This window comes from Rhinolophus ferrumequinum, chromosome 16 (genome assembly GCF_004115265.2).
Source record: "Rhinolophus ferrumequinum isolate MPI-CBG mRhiFer1 chromosome 16, mRhiFer1_v1.p, whole genome shotgun sequence".
NCBI lineage: Eukaryota > Metazoa > Chordata > Mammalia > Chiroptera > Rhinolophidae > Rhinolophus > Rhinolophus ferrumequinum.
The window spans coordinates 42,137,319-42,154,239 of NC_046299.1; the positions used below are offsets into that span (position 1 = coordinate 42,137,319).

Consider the following 16,921-nt stretch of genomic DNA (forward strand, 5'->3'; position numbering starts at 1 on the left):
ATTTGTGATTTGGAGTAGTTATTCTAATCAGTGTTTGAATCCTGACTTTGCTGCTTAGTTAGCTGTGTGGTGTTGGGCAAATAATTTAACCTCCAAGCCTCAGTTTCCCCCTCTGAAAAACATTGGAACTTTGCTGAGTCACTGTGAGATAGATGTAAGATATATAGGATCCAGCACAGTGATTGGTGTGTACAAGGGGCTCCATAATTAATTCTATTGCTTTTTCTTAACACTTGGTTCTGCAGTGACTTTTTTTGTGCCCTTCCCTTGTTTTCTTTCTGTTTGTATCTCCCTGTGGCGTTCACTGACTTACTCTCCTAACATTGCTCAAGACCATAGTTGTTGACCACTGATTTAGATGAGTTTATTTCCTCTTTAGGCAAAGAGGAACTTCACTTTTAACATATTAAGGCATCTTTTTCTTTCATTCTAACACAATGCTGATTTTCATAGCCCTATTTCATGCCTTAATGTGACAACTTCCTGTTTTTTGATTTTTGTTTTAATCTAGAATGTAACTATTACAACAAACGTAGACTATCTTAATTGGCATAAGGAAACTGAATAGCACCATTAACTAACTGGGTCTTTCACGTGATTCTGGTTTGTGATGAGCTGTGTTGTGTTTTGGGAATAGCATTAATATTTGCTTGCAATTTGAGTTTAATGATCAACTGTTTCCTGCATCTTTTGGCAGTTGTCAGACTGTAATATTTTGGACATGGCAGCCTGATTGTCATGTGCACATTTAAAGAAAATTATTAATCGAATGGTTTTCCTTTTAAAGCCAAAATAACTTTTTTTTAAATACAAATCTTCCCATATATTTTGTTGCACCTCTCAATTCTGTGAACACACAATATAGTGTTCTGACATGTGATAATGCTGCATAATACATCTGTTTTGTTACTTTCCTAATGTATGATCTAAGTTGTATCGCTATTGTCTTGTTTTCCTTAACACTAAACCCTTTCTTTTGTTTGATTTTTTTTTTTTCAGTTATGGAATATACTGTTACTAATAAAAAACTAAACAGGAAACCCACGGGGGACAAAAGGATGTGTAGATGGTTAAGCTTGATGTCACACATATAAACAAGAGTATTTATAGCAGGGTTGTTTTGTGTTTAAAATTGATAGTTTATTAATGAACATGAAGAGAAACCTAATCTCTTAATTCCATCAGAAGATTTAGAGGTTTTGATCTTTCTGAATTCTAAAAAATGTCCATAATCTACATTTTGAATAATTGATTCCAGAAGAAATTGGCTTATAGTGAATATTCAAAGTACTTAGTGGTTTCTAAATCTAGTTGTTCATCAGACACACTAGGGGAATTTAAAAAATAATACTGATTGCTGAGTCTGCTTTCCCAGATTCTTCATTCAGTAGGACTGAGGCAAGACCAAGGAGTGTTTGCTGATAAAAGGCATTCTAGGTAATTATAATTTTGGGGGGAGGCAAGAGGGAGCGCCTCATTTGGGAGACAGCTTCACATTAGTGTGAGGAAGGGAAAATAGCAACAGGAGATTTGTTTGGGAGGCTCTCCTCTGCTGAGCAAGAAACACCATGTACTTTTTCCTCCTTTTTGCAAAATGTAAAATACCCCTTTAAGGATAGAATTTGGGGCCTTGAAATTCTACTCAGTTGGTATGAACTGTGGGGAATTTGAGACAAATAGCTTTTGTAATTGGAATGCACACTGTGTTGTAATAATGTGGAAAGAGAAACAAAAAACTTTCCTTAATGTAATGAGTTTCCATTATCTGCTTGATCTACGGTTTACAAGTCTACATTGTCAGGGTTTATATTGGGGAGACAGGGGGTGTCATTTGCTGTATGCATTCCTGTCCCAGCAACTTTCTCTTCAACCTCTTCCCTTTTCTGTCTGCAACATCAAAATATTTGTTGTCTGTACTTTTCTTTCTACACAGTGGTTTTCTTATCTCCCTTTCTCTTGGCCACACTAAAACCACTTCCAATACCACATTGTTAATGGAAGTTCACACACTTATTAGGTTTTTCCTTCTGTAGAACCCTTCCAACTCCTCATTGTTCTTACCAAAGAAAGAAGATGAACTCTGAGATTACTTAAGACCCCCCTCTTTTTTTTTTTTCTGGTGGAAGTAAGCAAAGAATGGAAAGATCTCACCTTTCTGTGGATAAAGTAAAACTCCAATATGTTATTTTTTCAACTGAGCTATTTCATCACGTTAAAACATCCAAAATAACAAAATAATTAGGTTGACTCTTAAAGAAGGGATTTTTACCATATAAAAGCTAAAGAACTCTTCTTGCTCGGTGTTTAGGTAGAATAAATTCTCTTTAATCTCAGTTTGTGTCACTTCCTGTCTCTCTCTGAATAGTGAAAAAAAAAAAAAAAGAATGTTCTCACAAAAGTGTGACTGCCAACAAATTAATACTCCACAAAGAAAAACTCTGCCCCAAATGGCAGCTTCCAATAACTGCTCTGATTCAAATCACAAATCTCGTTTTTTAATCCCTTTCCCCTTCAAGGACAATATTTGCAGGTGTCATATTTGCTTTTTAAAAATCGCTGGAGTTTTCATTTAAGATTCCAAATGACTGGTGACTAAAACTACAGATCTAGGTAGTGGGAAAACTAATAATCTTAAACGACACTTCTGAGATGAGGCCTTCCTCCTCTTTGTCCTTTTCAAAGAAAGAAAGTTCAATATGAAACCAATTCAAATTGTGACTTTACTCAGTGAGATGTTTTACCTTCTTTCAGACAGTTTCATAGTGAAGTTTATACAAAAAAAAATAACTATGTTAAAATAGAAGGGTTAAGGAATGTATTATTCACAAGCATAACGAACACAGGAACCTGTTTTTCCAGAAGAATCGGGTTGATTAAATCATTCACTACACAAGCCTCCAGTTATTTATTTTTGTCTTTAGAATTACAGTACTTAGCTTTTGTAATAAAGTGGACTTAATACCCATATTTGGTATGGCAGTTGGAAGTAACCAAATAAAGAATTATTTTATTTTACAAAAATTTTAGCAACTAAGGAATATAAACACTATCAGTTAAATCTCGCAAACTTGCATTTTTTTATTCCTAGGGCTATAGTTTGAAAAAAAAATCAAATTATTTTACATAACACTGCTTCTTACAGAGTTCCTTTAAGTGAAGTATGAAAGCTGCAGTGTAAGCTTTATTGGCCTATAAATATGTCATTATAGTTGGACTACATTTATATGCTTTGGATTGTTGTTTAAGCCAAGAAAATATGTCTCTACAGGTTGACTTTTTATTGAAACCCTTTGAGGCATACAACAGAATATATTTTAGGCCAAGGTTATTAAAACAGCATTTTCATTTTTTTGCAGCAGACTCATTGTCAATTATGCTGCCATAAACTGTCTGTGGATGGGCAGTTATGAATGGCTTCATCTCCAAATGCGTCTTTAGAAAAAGAAAGAAAAGATAGAGGAGCCTGAGCTGAAATCGAAAAAAGAGACCAAAAGATGTGGGTGTGGGGATGGCTGAATTTAATGATGGGGGTTCCCTCAGTTCAATTCTGTTTCTAAAGTCTTATCAGATAGAGAAAGAATGGCTTCCCCTGTCCCTTCTGTTGCTGAGACTTTTACTGTGCTCTGGGGAACAGACAGCATGGTGGTGTTGAAAGAGCAGTAGAAGGGATGTCAGGAGAATCTAGGCTCTACCTGTAGATCTGTCACTCACTGGAGAAGTCGCTGTATGTTTATAAGTTCAAGTATGTTTGTGTATAAAATGGGGAACAGTGTGTACCTGGCCTTATTAGATTTTTGAGAAGATCAACTGAGAAAAATATTAATATCTCTGGGAGTGTTTATACTGAAGTGTAAGACGGTATCATTATGACATTATGACTAGAAGGAGGTTCTCTGTGACAGGGAGCTACACAGTACAGTGTTAGCTTATTTGTTCCTCTTGAATTTTCCTAATCACACGTTCTAGTGATTAGGGCAGGGTTTACTCTCCATTCTATCTGCCTCAATAGAAGACTATCATTAACATTCTTCAGATCCTTGCTTTTATTTGCATAGATTTTATTATATATAAAATATAAAATATATAAATATGTTTTATGTATTTCTTTATATAGAGATATATATTTATATTTTATATAACTTTTCTCCTCTCAAAAATTCTGTCAAAATAAGCGGGGCCATAAGTGGCCAGCAGTGTAACTAACGTCTCAGGTTCTCTTACTTAGAAACTGACTATAGTCTTTGTTTAGAAATTCTGGAGGCCTTGTATTCAAATGGTGGTTTAGGATCACTTTTGACTTTGATATGTCAAGCTTCTTCCTGGGATGTGGCTATGGGAAGGATTCTCACTCCGTGTTGAAGAAAACAGTTATAAATGTCTCTGACAGTTTGTCATAATAAGGATTTTTCACCTGAGACATCTGATGAACTTACTAGGATTGAAAACATGCTTCTTACTAGGGCACTCTTTTCCTTCTTTCCTTCCTTCCTTCCTTCCTTCCTAAATGTAAATTTTGTACGTGGATTAAACAGTCTTGTGAGGGTATTTGTTGCTTATGTTTTAACTTCCATGGCTGGGCTAGTTATACTATTTTCCTTATGACAGAAACTTCAGAGGTTTCTTAGATGATATATTGTTGAATTATTTTATTCACAAATATGAGGAACCCCTACAAAAGGGCCTCTTCACTGAAACAGACTTGGCCTTTATAGTATCTCTGAGTTCAAAATAGAAATCAGTTACATATGGGGCTTATCAAAAATTCATAAAGACACTTTCCAAAGGATTTTCTCACAAGGTTCTCTGACAATATTGTTGTGTGAACCATACTTTCTTTAAACGATTTAATCATAGCAGTTCATATTGGAGGAGCATGCTTTCCAACTGCCAACATGGCTCTTTCTTCAAGTGGTTGCTTCATGCCATTGTCAAGTGACAGCCCAGAGGACCTGTGACAGGAGCAAGTTCCCATTTCCAGGAGTCTGCATCTAAGACATTCAAAGCCTGGAACAACTTCGCGACAGGTTATTTTCTAAGAACCTGGGAACACACATGGGAAGTTAATCCTATTTCATTTCAAAGTTAAAATTCAGCTTGGCCATCTAATCAGATAGTTGAACGTTGTCCTGCAAGAATGAGCTATCTCGGCTATTCCTTCTGGAAGGGAAGTCTTTGTAAAATCTAACTGTGTGAGCCATTTAACAGCTGGTGATCAATACTGCCGACTAGAGAGTCACGCCGCCATCACTCATGAAGCCTCATGCCAAGTTAAGACCCTTTCACCTGGAATTCCTGTTGCCTTGCGGGTCTTTTCGTATTTTCTTGCATGATGAATGCTTTTTAGAAGTCCGGATTCATATTTTCTTTTGACGATGGATAGTCAACTAAAGAGAAGATTGTAGAGTTTAAGGATGGATGTAGGCTTACTTTTAGAATTGAAGGTGTCGTAGCAGAAAAGTGTAAGTCGAACTCAATGCTGTTTGGATTATTCAGGTTACCAGTATTTACCGCTTGGATACCATGGATGAACAAGGTAAGAAACTCACGCTTTTTTGGAGCTCTTCATAGAATTGTCAGGCTGATGTTTACTCCTCCCTTTTCTTGAAACAGTAGCAGATCCTCTCTTTATTTGACTACACATCCCCAATTTTAAAAATTCTTCCCCAGGATATGGTTTCAAAATCCCTCACCATCTTGGTCATTCATTTTAGGACACACTTTGAGTGTTCTTTACACAAGTTTACCTTTTTGCATTGTATGAGTTCATCTTTGCTAAGAACCCTAGAGCCAGACTAGGAGTGGATTCCAGTGGACAGGCCATGGTACATCCATCAAGAGTGGCACCCTCCCAGTAGGACATGACACTGGCAAAATTATTAGACTCTTTTCTAGAGCTATATGGTCTTGATTTTTCTACTCCTCAATGCAAAAAGTTATTCAGCCACTATACCCCCTGAAGTCTAGTTACCTGTTTGTTTGTTTTTAACAGTATTAAATGTAGACTCTTACCTAATAAATATCATTGTCAACTAGTATGACAGGAGCCACTGTGGCTCAGAATCAGTGTTGTACCTTTTGAGCTTCTGTAGTTCCTGTAGTTGTATACTCTAGCAGTTAGGGTAGAACTGCCCAACTTGGTTTTTGCATCGATAAAGGTTCACAGTTGAATACCAGCCTGGTGTCCAGCTTGTTTAAGCTGCTCCGATCAAACCAAGATAAAAACCAACAAGTCTTCCCTAAATTATCATATTGTTAGTTTAATTCTTTAATTCATTCTCCTGGACTCCTGCTGTTTTAGCTCTTTTTGTTGGTGTGTGTGTGTGTGTGTGTGTGTGTGTGTTTTCTGGTGTTTTATCTTGATCATATGGCCATTACCTGTGATAAAAAGACCACGATGGAGAAGGCAACCAACCATACTTTTGTTTTATCTTCATTAATGAGAAATAGTAATTTCACAGTGAACTATCTGTGGTGGTAACCATCTGATGGGAAGATAACCAAAAATGGAAAAAAATGCAGCTGTAGTCTGAGTCCCTTGCTATGTATGATGTCACCTTTGGTTTCTGGTTACATACCTGGGGTCTACTGGAAAAAGTCTTTTAAGCTCTCTTGGCTTCTTGTAAGCTCAGACATTTCTGGTATCATAGATAGATTGGGAAACTTGAAGCAATAATTCTGTTTGCATTGGTGATAGGCGTCTACTGTGAGGGAGAAATCCTATTGGTCCACGATGGTGTATTAAATGTCTTTTGAAAAGGAAAACATTGACTCTGCCTCAAATGTGCTTTGAAAATGAGGTTTGATTCAACATTTCCCCTTTCAGTTGTAGGTACCTAATGCTTTTCTTTTTTTATTGTAACTCCAAGTGTTTTTTTTGTTTGTTTGTTTGTTTGCTCTCCACCTCTCATCTCTTTAGCCACTGAATGATTACTGATGGTAGAGCATTCTTGTAACTGTTATCATGATAACATCACTTTGGAACACAAAGCACATGCATCCAAACATGTGAATTGATGTGGCTTTTCCAGAGGATTTTGTGAGCAGATATTTGATTTGGGCATTTAGGCTTAATTCTCTTTAGTATTGACACTGATTCTTCCAAACAGCTCGTTTATCTTTTAGAGTACTTTAAATGTGAGGTTTTATTGCAAAACATTAATTTTCCTTAATGTCAAAGATTCACTCCCCTTCTCTCCTCTAACGTTGTGTGTTTAAGTTTGTGATTTGTACAGTTCACTGCAGAGGAAAACTGAAGTTTGGACTTTTACCCCATTTTAATAAATATATTTATTTAGGGCAGACTGGAATAATAGTGGGTTTTCAAAGGGCTGAACAAATAGTGCTGGGGGTTTTCCTCGTTGCTTCACCCTGTGTGCTGGGATGAAGTGGTATTGCTTTTTCTACCTTAAAATTCCAGAGTGATACCTTGCCTTGATCTCTCTTCCTTTGGACCTCTCTACTTGCCTTTTTGATTTTTAATCATTTCTAGCATCTTTTATATTCTCACCTTCGTTAAATATTAGCTTTCAGCCTGTACCCCCTCCCCCGTCAATACCCTCATGCCTACTGCATAAAATATAAATGTTGTAAGCCAGCATCCAGTGAACTGTTTAGTCTCAGCCTCCATTTCTTTTCTATTAAATAACTTTCATTGTTGTTTTTCACACGACCAATGTCATCCATGTTTGTATTAGAAAATGTAAGCAATACAGACAAACAAAAAGCAGAAAAATATGTTGCTTATTTTCCACCCACCCAGAAGTAACTACTGTTAGCATTTTTATTTATCTACATGCCAGTGAATATGAATGTTATATAGGCAAGAATTCATATGCATACTCTTTTTCCCCATAAAAATGAAACTTAATATCCCCCCCAATTTAAATTTGTACAGATGAATGTGACAATGCCTCCATGTTGTAAAATATTCTACGCTGTTTCCTTCTGCCTGCATACTGTTTAATTATAGCGGTGTGTCTATTGTTGGACATTTCAGTTGCTTCTGTTTTCCCACACACTCTATGAACTTCTTATAGCCCTACGCAGATCCATGACTATTTCCTTATACTGTACATTCATAGAGGTGGAATTGCCAGCTCAAAGTGCACACAGAATGTTGAGACAGCCTATCTCTCTACCTTATCTCCTATCCCTTATGTAAACCTTCTGCTCTAGTCCAACTAGTCTAACTGCTTGGTCTTCTTTCTCTTTAATCACATATACCCGTTCCCCTGTCCCCTATACTTGCCAGTATGTTTTGAGTGGCTCTTTGCCTTGACCCACGCTTGGAATGCCCCTTCCAGCACTCTGACCTGTAGAAATTCTCTTTGCTTTAAAATTCAGTTGAAGTCCCTGTAGCCATTCAGCTCATAGGATTTTCCCTTCTTATGGAGCTCTTGTCTCACTTAGTGTCTCTACCACATTATTGAGACCCTTATTCTATCACTGTCAGTGTGATGCAGTATCTTTTTTTATGTGTTTGTCTTATCTTCTCAGTAACAATCTTAACTCTATCATGTAGGCACTCTAACTTCAAAGCTATGCCTAGTAGGTTAAGTAAACATGCGATTTTTATGATCAACCTCCTCAGAAATCTCTGGAGTTCTCTGCTGTGAGTCTACTGGGAACACCTATGTGCATTTAATGGTTGACTTGACGTCTTTGCCCACACTTCCTGGGGCACTCTCTAGTAGAGGGGTTGTCTCATTGGTACCTGGTAAGAGAAGCAACATACTTGTGGTATTTAGTTTCTAAGTATTCTTGGCTTAATTCATAGTAACCAGCTATAGACTCATCCTAGGAAACTTACAGAGAGAGCTTTAGAACATGTTCAAAGCTAGTCTGTTGCCTGAGGATTTTTGGTGGTGTAGGGGTTTGTGGTGTGTGGACATTTTACATATTAATACTGGCACTTATTAATTTCTCTCTTCCTCAAGGGACTCTTTTTCATGTTTCAGGATTATAGCAATGACAAAAATGTGCAGGGAAATAAACTTATCCAGACTGGACTTGTCCTGCTTTATCTTTTTTATTATCGGCTTGTTTGTAATCTTTTTTTCTTTTTTAGGTGACAGGTTATTAAGGAGATGGTTGAAGCACAACATCTAATACTTCTTATTCTAGGCATTTGCACTGTTTTGGTCCTCACCTCCCTTACAATGATTACTTGCTAGTCATGGTGCAGGATATTCTTTCTCCACCTTCCAACTACCCATTCTACTTTTTTGGTTCACAAAGAAAGTATTCTATTAGGCTCTAAAAAAAAATCCATGCTTCATGCCTGGCCTATTCATTCAATAAGAAATAAAACATTGTTTTCATAGCTGTGCTGATAATAAGGCAGATTTCAAAGCATGATGAAACGTATACTTTCCTAGCAGAGAAAAACCTATAGTTACCTGGCTAATTACCCATCACGTGAGGCTGTGTGTAAATATAGGCTTTTCACATGTGGGTTTCTATTCTTTTTTAATTGAGAATGATCATTTAGTTCCCATTGTTTTGTATTAATGTTTTCAATCAAAGGTTTAAAAGAATGAGCAAACATTGAAGCTATCATTTTAGAGTGGCTTCTTTTTGACCACTGTATTAAAATCTTTGTAGCATGGACTTCAAAATAAGACAACACTGGATTCAAATCCTTGCTCCATAAGCTATATGACTTTAAAAATTGTAATCCTGCTTTGATTACTTATCTGTGAAACAGAGTTAACAATGCATGTCTTACAGGGCCGGGAAAGGTTAGATCAGATCACAAATGGGGAATCACCAAGCACACAGTGGGAGCATTTCATCAAGAACGTTCGTTTCCTTTCCTCTTTCCTTTAGAAAAGTAAACCTGACAAAATGCTGTTTTCTTCCCAAAGAAAGTAAAGTGGACAATTGTCACATAAAAGAATACCAAGACACAGATAACAGTGGTATGTGACTTCATTCAGGTTAATTCACAAACATTTGAGTATCTATTATATTACAAGGCACTGAAATTGATTCAGGGTTACATAAGCCACGATTGCAGTTTTCTAGGAGTCTGGAAAACGTTGAGCATTTATTTCAGTGTGATTTTAGTATGATGTTTTAAAATTTAATTCTCTAGTCTAGAATTTTCCTATGTGTATTGTTTTACAAATGACCTGCTTGTATTTCCTCTGGTCACTCTTAGATCATAATTAACAGCTGATTCTAGTGGGTGAGAAAATTTGGTGCCAGGAATTCAAATTGGATATCACAAGTGAAATATGTGAATTACTCACCTCATCTGATGCTTCTCCGATTGTGAGCTTGCTATTCTTGCAGTTTATTGGATGTGCATTGGTAGGTGTAAGATGTGTGTGTGTTTGTGGGATGGTCCAAACTGGAAATCCCATTTGTCCTTGAGGTGCCTGATTTTTCCAAAAGAAACCAAACCACACTGTTAAGGCCATGGTTTTGTGCGTCATTTTCTCTTGGACGTTACAAGCAAAAATTTTCAATCTACCTCAGGACAGCCTGCATTGTACTGCGATAGCAAACATCTCCACAATCACAGTGCCTTAACACAAGAAAGGTTCATTTTGTTTATTCACAGTTCCTTGTGGTGTACAGGACTCTACAGAACAAACTTTCCCTCTCTGAGACTGCATATTGGACTTCCTCTGTGCTTCTGTGCCCATAAGACCGGGAAAAGAGAGAAGAGTAGAGTACTAGCAATTAAATACTTACACTCAATAGTAACATGAAGTAACATGCATTGCTTCTACTCACATTTCATTAGTCAACAAAGTGATTCATTCCATTGTCATGTTTTACTTCAAGGAGGATATAAAATCCTATAGCATTCTTGGAAGGAGAGGAAAATTGGATGTTGAGTGGACATTTGTAATATCTCACACATACCCTTAGGATAATGATAAAACTCATAGAATAATGAAATCTCAGGGTTGATAATCTAGTTAGAAAATTCTAGTGATGACACCTTTCCTGCACTGACTACTTCTTAAATATCCTCAGTAAAAGTGTTGATTACTTGACTTTCTAAATATTTTCAATGATTGGGAGCTCGTTACTTTCTGAGGCAGTTGCATTCCATCGCTGATTCATTTCTGTGTTAGAAATTCTTTTGATGAATTAAATTTGAAATGTATGGCTTATAGTATAAACTATTGTACTAGTGGTGTATATTATTGCTACTAATTCTATTCTTGTAACAACAGAGAACAAACTAAATTTTTCTTGTTCTTGAGAGTGTTTCAAGTATTGTACATAGCTGCCCCGCCCTCTATTTTCCATTCTCTGGGTCAAACACCAACAGCCTCCATCCCACACACCTTGTGTAGCACGACTTCTACTTCCTTCATATTTCTGGTAGTCCTTACCCGAGGAATCTAAATTCTCCCTGCCACTCTCAGAATGTAGCTGTATTTGTCGCTATTTAAAGAAAATAGTACTTCAGTCTGTTTTTTTCCATAATTTTACATTTTGTAGAATACATGTAAAAATGTAAAGCATTCATAAGTAAAAGTCCTCATCACCTCCTTTCCAATTCTACTCCTTCTCCCAGAATTAACACGTTGCTAACATTTGGTTGTTATTCCTCCAGTTACCTGTGTATGTGCGTGAATTGTTTTGCTTTAAAAATAAGATCTTACTGTGTACATTATTTTGCAACTGTGCTGTCCAGTATGGTAGATACTAACCACAGGTAGCTATTGAGCGCTTGAAATGTGTCTACTGCAACTGGGAGACTGTGTTTTTAATTTTATTTAATTGTAATTTCAGTTTAAAATTGAAAACTGAAGCAGTGTTAAATATTTTTTTTTGTTAAACATAACTTTGTTTTGGTAGGACTACATGTCACTTTAACTATTGAATATTTAGCATGCAAATTGGATGCACTATAAGTGTAAAATACACACCAGATTTCAAGAACTTAGCATAAAAAGGAATATATATCTCATTAATAATTCTTATATTGGTCCCATGTTGAAATCATATTTTTGATATCTGGGGTTAAATAAAATAAATTATTGCCATTACATTTACCTTTTACTTTAAATTTTTTTAATGTGGCTACTAGAAAATTTTAAATTATATATGTGGCTCATATTATGTTTATATTGGACGGCGCTGATCCAGGAGATTTGGACAGCTGTGATGTTTTGCCAACCCTTTTATTTTGGAGTGGAATCACTGTTGTATGCATGCACTGAGTACTTAAGGAGGCCAGGACACCATACTTGTTACAGAAGGAAAATGAAGATGAAAGAGATAGCCTCTCTGCCCTCAGGAGCTCATAGTGGGGCCGAGCAGACAGACACAATTAAGTTATAAGATAGAGTTTAGCCATCCATCTGCATGGATGAAGGTAAGCAAAGTACACTGGGAGCGTGGAAGAAGGTTCCTGAGCCCCTGTGTGACGTGTGAACAAACCTGTAAATGCTTAAAGAGCAGGCATTATGACCCTTGTTTCTTCAGCAGTAGTCTCCTATACATGGTTGTTGAATAAATGAGGAGATCCCCATCTCACGTGATCTCTCTGCTCTACCAGGATCTTACTAGAAATGAAGAATGCCATGGTCATCTCTGGCTTAGATCTTTTCTGAAGGGCCTACTCCTCCCACTGGGAACTTAGACTTAGTTCAAACTTGGTTTTCCAGACAGAATTCCTGTGTTTGATGTTAAGTGCTGACCTTTCATTATCTCCAATAAATACATAGTTGTTCATATCAAGTTTGTCTGGCAAGCAAGAGAAATACACATATTATATACTCCTCGTTAAAATTCCTAATATTTTGCCAAAGCACTTCCACCCAGAAAGCGTTCTGAAATGTTGAAGGGAAGATAATTAAGCTGAAGGCTCTTGCTTGATTTATTTGGATTTATAGTGTTTCATTTGTTTCATAACTAAGAATTTTCATGCCTACCAATGCGTTCTCTGGTGATAAAAGGCTATCAGTTGAAACTCAAAATGTTAAGTCTTTATCCCTTCATTGGGTATCCTTGATTCATCAAAGCAACATTTTTATATCATAGTCTTAGCTTGTATTACCTACACGCTAAGAAAAAAAGTTAGCAAGTTTATTATTATTTTTTTAAAGATTTTATTGGGGAAGGGAAACAGAACTTTATTGGGGAACAGTGTGTACTTCCGGGACTTTTCCTAGTCAAGTTGTTGTCCTTTCAATCTTTAGTTGTGAAGGGCGCAGCTCAGCTCCACGTCCAGTTGCCCTTGTTAGTTGCCGGGGGCTCAGACCACCATCCCTTGCGGGAGCCGAACCTACCGGCAACCTTGTGGTTGAGAGGACGTGCTCCAACCAACTGAGCCATCTGACCACCCAGGAGCTGAGCGGCAGCTCATTGACTTCATTCTAGTTCCGGAGGGCACAACTCGCTGGCCCATGTGGGACTCGAACAGGCAGCCTAGTTGCCCAGAGCTCTCGGTCTAACCAACTGAGCCACCTATCCGCCCCTTAGATTGCAAATGATAGATATTTTCCATGAAAATGTCAACTTTCTGCCTGGTTACATTATTCATGGTTGCAAATGGAGCTAGTACGGTTAATCAAATCAATTCCTATGAAACACTTTCTCCCAAAAACAGTGTTAATGGTGGATCTCACAAAATCAGAGAATTCACCATGGGCAGAGCTTTCTGGCTGAGTAGACCTCCTCCTACTGAGTCTGTTCTGGGAATGAAGATAAGGGTGGTATAGAATCTATACTCTAGATAGCAGGTTTGGGATTTGGCAGGAGGTGTACTGATAATCATCTGCTTATCCCCAGCCCCCCCAAAAGCCACCCCTCAGGCATTCCCACCAAGTTTTATTTACTGCGTTTTCCTAGTAGTCCTTGCATATGTGACGGGGAAAAACAGATTCTCCTGTTCTGATGGTGCTTAAACCTTTCTGGAGGGCGGTGGCCTGGATCAGTTTGAGAGTCTAAAGAACACTATGGACTCCTTACTTGGAATTTGTTTACGTCCACAAAATTGGAATGACGTTTGAGGACACTCGTGGACGTCCTCCTGAAATTGGTCTTTGACTCAGTTAAAGACTGCTGGGTGATTCCCTTTAAAGAGTAAAAATTGTCATGCTATGAAGAAGAAAAACAAGGACGATGTGTGTCCACCCACAAGGTTGGTGGGGTTCCACTGCCCGATATGAGGATTTCTGGTTCTCATGCGTGTGTGGGAGGGAAGAGATGCCTCCCTCATCTCATGTATTTTTCTTTTATATTTTCAAACTAGAAAGTTTTGACAGCAGGGATGGACAATAGGTAATTCTTACTTTCTGCTCTCTGGATAAGTGGATGTGCTATGGACACATTGCATGCTTATTAGTTACTTTCTTTTTAGAGTGCTCTATAGAGTCTTGCAATAGTGGGAAGCCCTCTGGACACTCCTTTTGGTGAAGTAGAGCACCCTCTTGTAATGTAAATACAGGTCATATGGCTTAATTTTTACATGTCATGTTTTCATAATATGTAGCCTGCCTCAGGATTTTTTTTGAAAGCCTTTTTGTCAAAAAAGTGGCCACCTCTAACAGCAACTTGTTTATTGTATGAATCAATCTCATGGTTAGTGGCCTAAATATTCATAAAAGAATGACTCTGTTTTCTACTCAGGACCTCTGCATGTTGTTTATGGGTCTAAATTGGGTCTGTTTCCTGGGAGCATGAGTTGGAGCCCAAGATGACAAACCTTTTATTTTTTATTCTGATCCAGACCCCATGTGCCATTTATTAGACTTAAACTACTTACAGGGAAGGAAATGAGGGTCTTTCCCTGACCCCAATTTTTATTCTGAGATATTGTCTGGCATGTGGTAGGTGCTCAATACATATGTTGGACGAATGGATAGATGACTAGGTTTTAAATCTTATACCTAGAAGCAGCATAATGTAATGGTAGATGTCTGGCAGACCTGGACTTGAACCCTGGTTCCCCAATTAAAAACAAACAAACATCTGTATACTAATTCCTACCTCACAGGGATATGTTGTAGGATTTAATAACATTGAATTCCACGTGCTTTGGGCATTGTCTGGCACAATAAAGCACTTGATACATGGTAGCATCATTCAAGTCTTAGGCCTTAAATTAGAATATCCTAGGTTCAGTGATTTACAAACCAACGTCACAATTTTTGTCATATTGATAACACCCTATTTTATTATTTACTTGATATTTTTCTTTAATTTCTTTTTTTACTTAACTTTATTTAATGGGAAATTTTATATCACTACTGTAAATGGGAAACATATCATTTGCTATAAATAGCAGTGAGGTTAAATACATAACTCTACAAATAAAAAAATATGTTTATCCATGTACCACCTAAAATTGACTTGGGTACCACTAGTGTACACCACACTTAAGTCATTTCCTTTGAGGCTTTTCTTTTGGGCAATAGCCCAGCCTAGGTTATTGATAGCAGTGAGACCTGCACGGGCTGTGGCAAGCCTCATGTCAACAGCAGGCTGGGAAGGGTTGGAACGAGTTGCACTGAATTAATCTATCGGCTCAGAAGTGTAACTGCCACACAGATGTGAAGTCTGAAAATAACCACCATGCACCTGCCCCTTTGGCGTGTCCGTTGCAGTGTTAATTGAGCACCAATAGATTAGATGCTGCAGGAACAATAGAATAAAGACATGAATGTTGCCTTTGAGATGCCTGGACTCTTCTGAATGGTATAATACTCAGCCCCTGGTTGGGGATGCGGATTTAAGAATCTCACCTCGTGGCAATTTCTGAACATGGAAAAGGGTAACTGTTATTACTACTAATCGGCCCCAAACAGTGATTGCGTAACCTTGCAAAATTGAGTCCTGCTTAAAACTGGTTTCTTTAGAAGTTGGCCCAGCCAAAGGTAATTTGCTGAGATCGAATCCTTCAGACTGACTCGATTAGAACAACTCCCTTGCCTAAACGTTGGGTTCAAATTAAGCAAATGGAAATAAACACTGCTCTGAAAGGGAGTGTACTTTAGCGGCACACGAAAAACAAAAGTGAAGGCTCACATCTGTGCTGTGTTGCGTAATTGATAGAAGCTGAAGCACCACTGGAAACAGGGTCATCGTCCATACTCCTCTCTTGATCATTTAAGTACATACAGCAAGTTTTAGGATGCCTGTTAACGACGCTGCAGGCACGGTGGTACTCTGAACATTATATATGGTCTGGGAAGTGGCTCGGGATATGTTTGCCAGCAATCTGATACCAACAATGTTTTGAAGACTATTCCCAATTTGACTGTGCTCTAGTCTGTTATACTCTGAAAGAAAAAGGTAATTCAGCCAAGCATTGTGCCATTAGCTAGAAATACCACGGTTTTGAATCTAAATATTACTCAAGGTAAATGAATCATTAAAATAGTAGCATAAAATATTTGATGAATGCACTCCTGAAGTTTGGACTAGAATACATTTTACCATCCAAGCAGTACTTTAATCCATCGACCAATGGTATTGGTTGTCCATGTAAGTCGCCAAAACAGAATTTATGGTCTTAGAGTAAATGATTGGTAATTAGGACTTACACGGTTATAAATACATAGCAGGGATTTGGTGATATCATAATAAACCACAAGAGAAGCTAGAGTGGTTTCTAATGTTAGTAGAATCTTGAGAAATATTTAGAGCTGTGTTCTCAGTACCACAGATTTTTTTTTTTTTTTTGGGTGGAGGTGCACAGCAACTGGTGTTTTACCCAAAAATGTGCGCCTCTTTTCCATTAGGACAAATGGGAGTATACTGACTGTCTAGAGGAGATTAAGCCTTGGTCTGTATAATGCTTGAGTCTTTTAACAAGCAGAATATATACTTCAAGAAAAACAAGATATTCCCTCCTGTCCCTCTCTTAGTTCCCTCATGTCCAGTCTCTTTCCTTTGAATGAGTTTTGTATAAATGAAAAAAGACAACAATTGAATGATCTCTGTACTC

At 37.5% G+C, this 16,921-nt stretch overlaps 1 protein-coding gene across 1 annotated transcript in view; it reads left to right on the forward strand.

Moving 5' to 3' along the window:
- The window catches only part of ARID5B (AT-rich interaction domain 5B), a 172,088-nt gene that overhangs the window by 30,470 nt on the left and 124,697 nt on the right, over nt 1-16,921 (forward strand). The window lies entirely within an intron of this gene.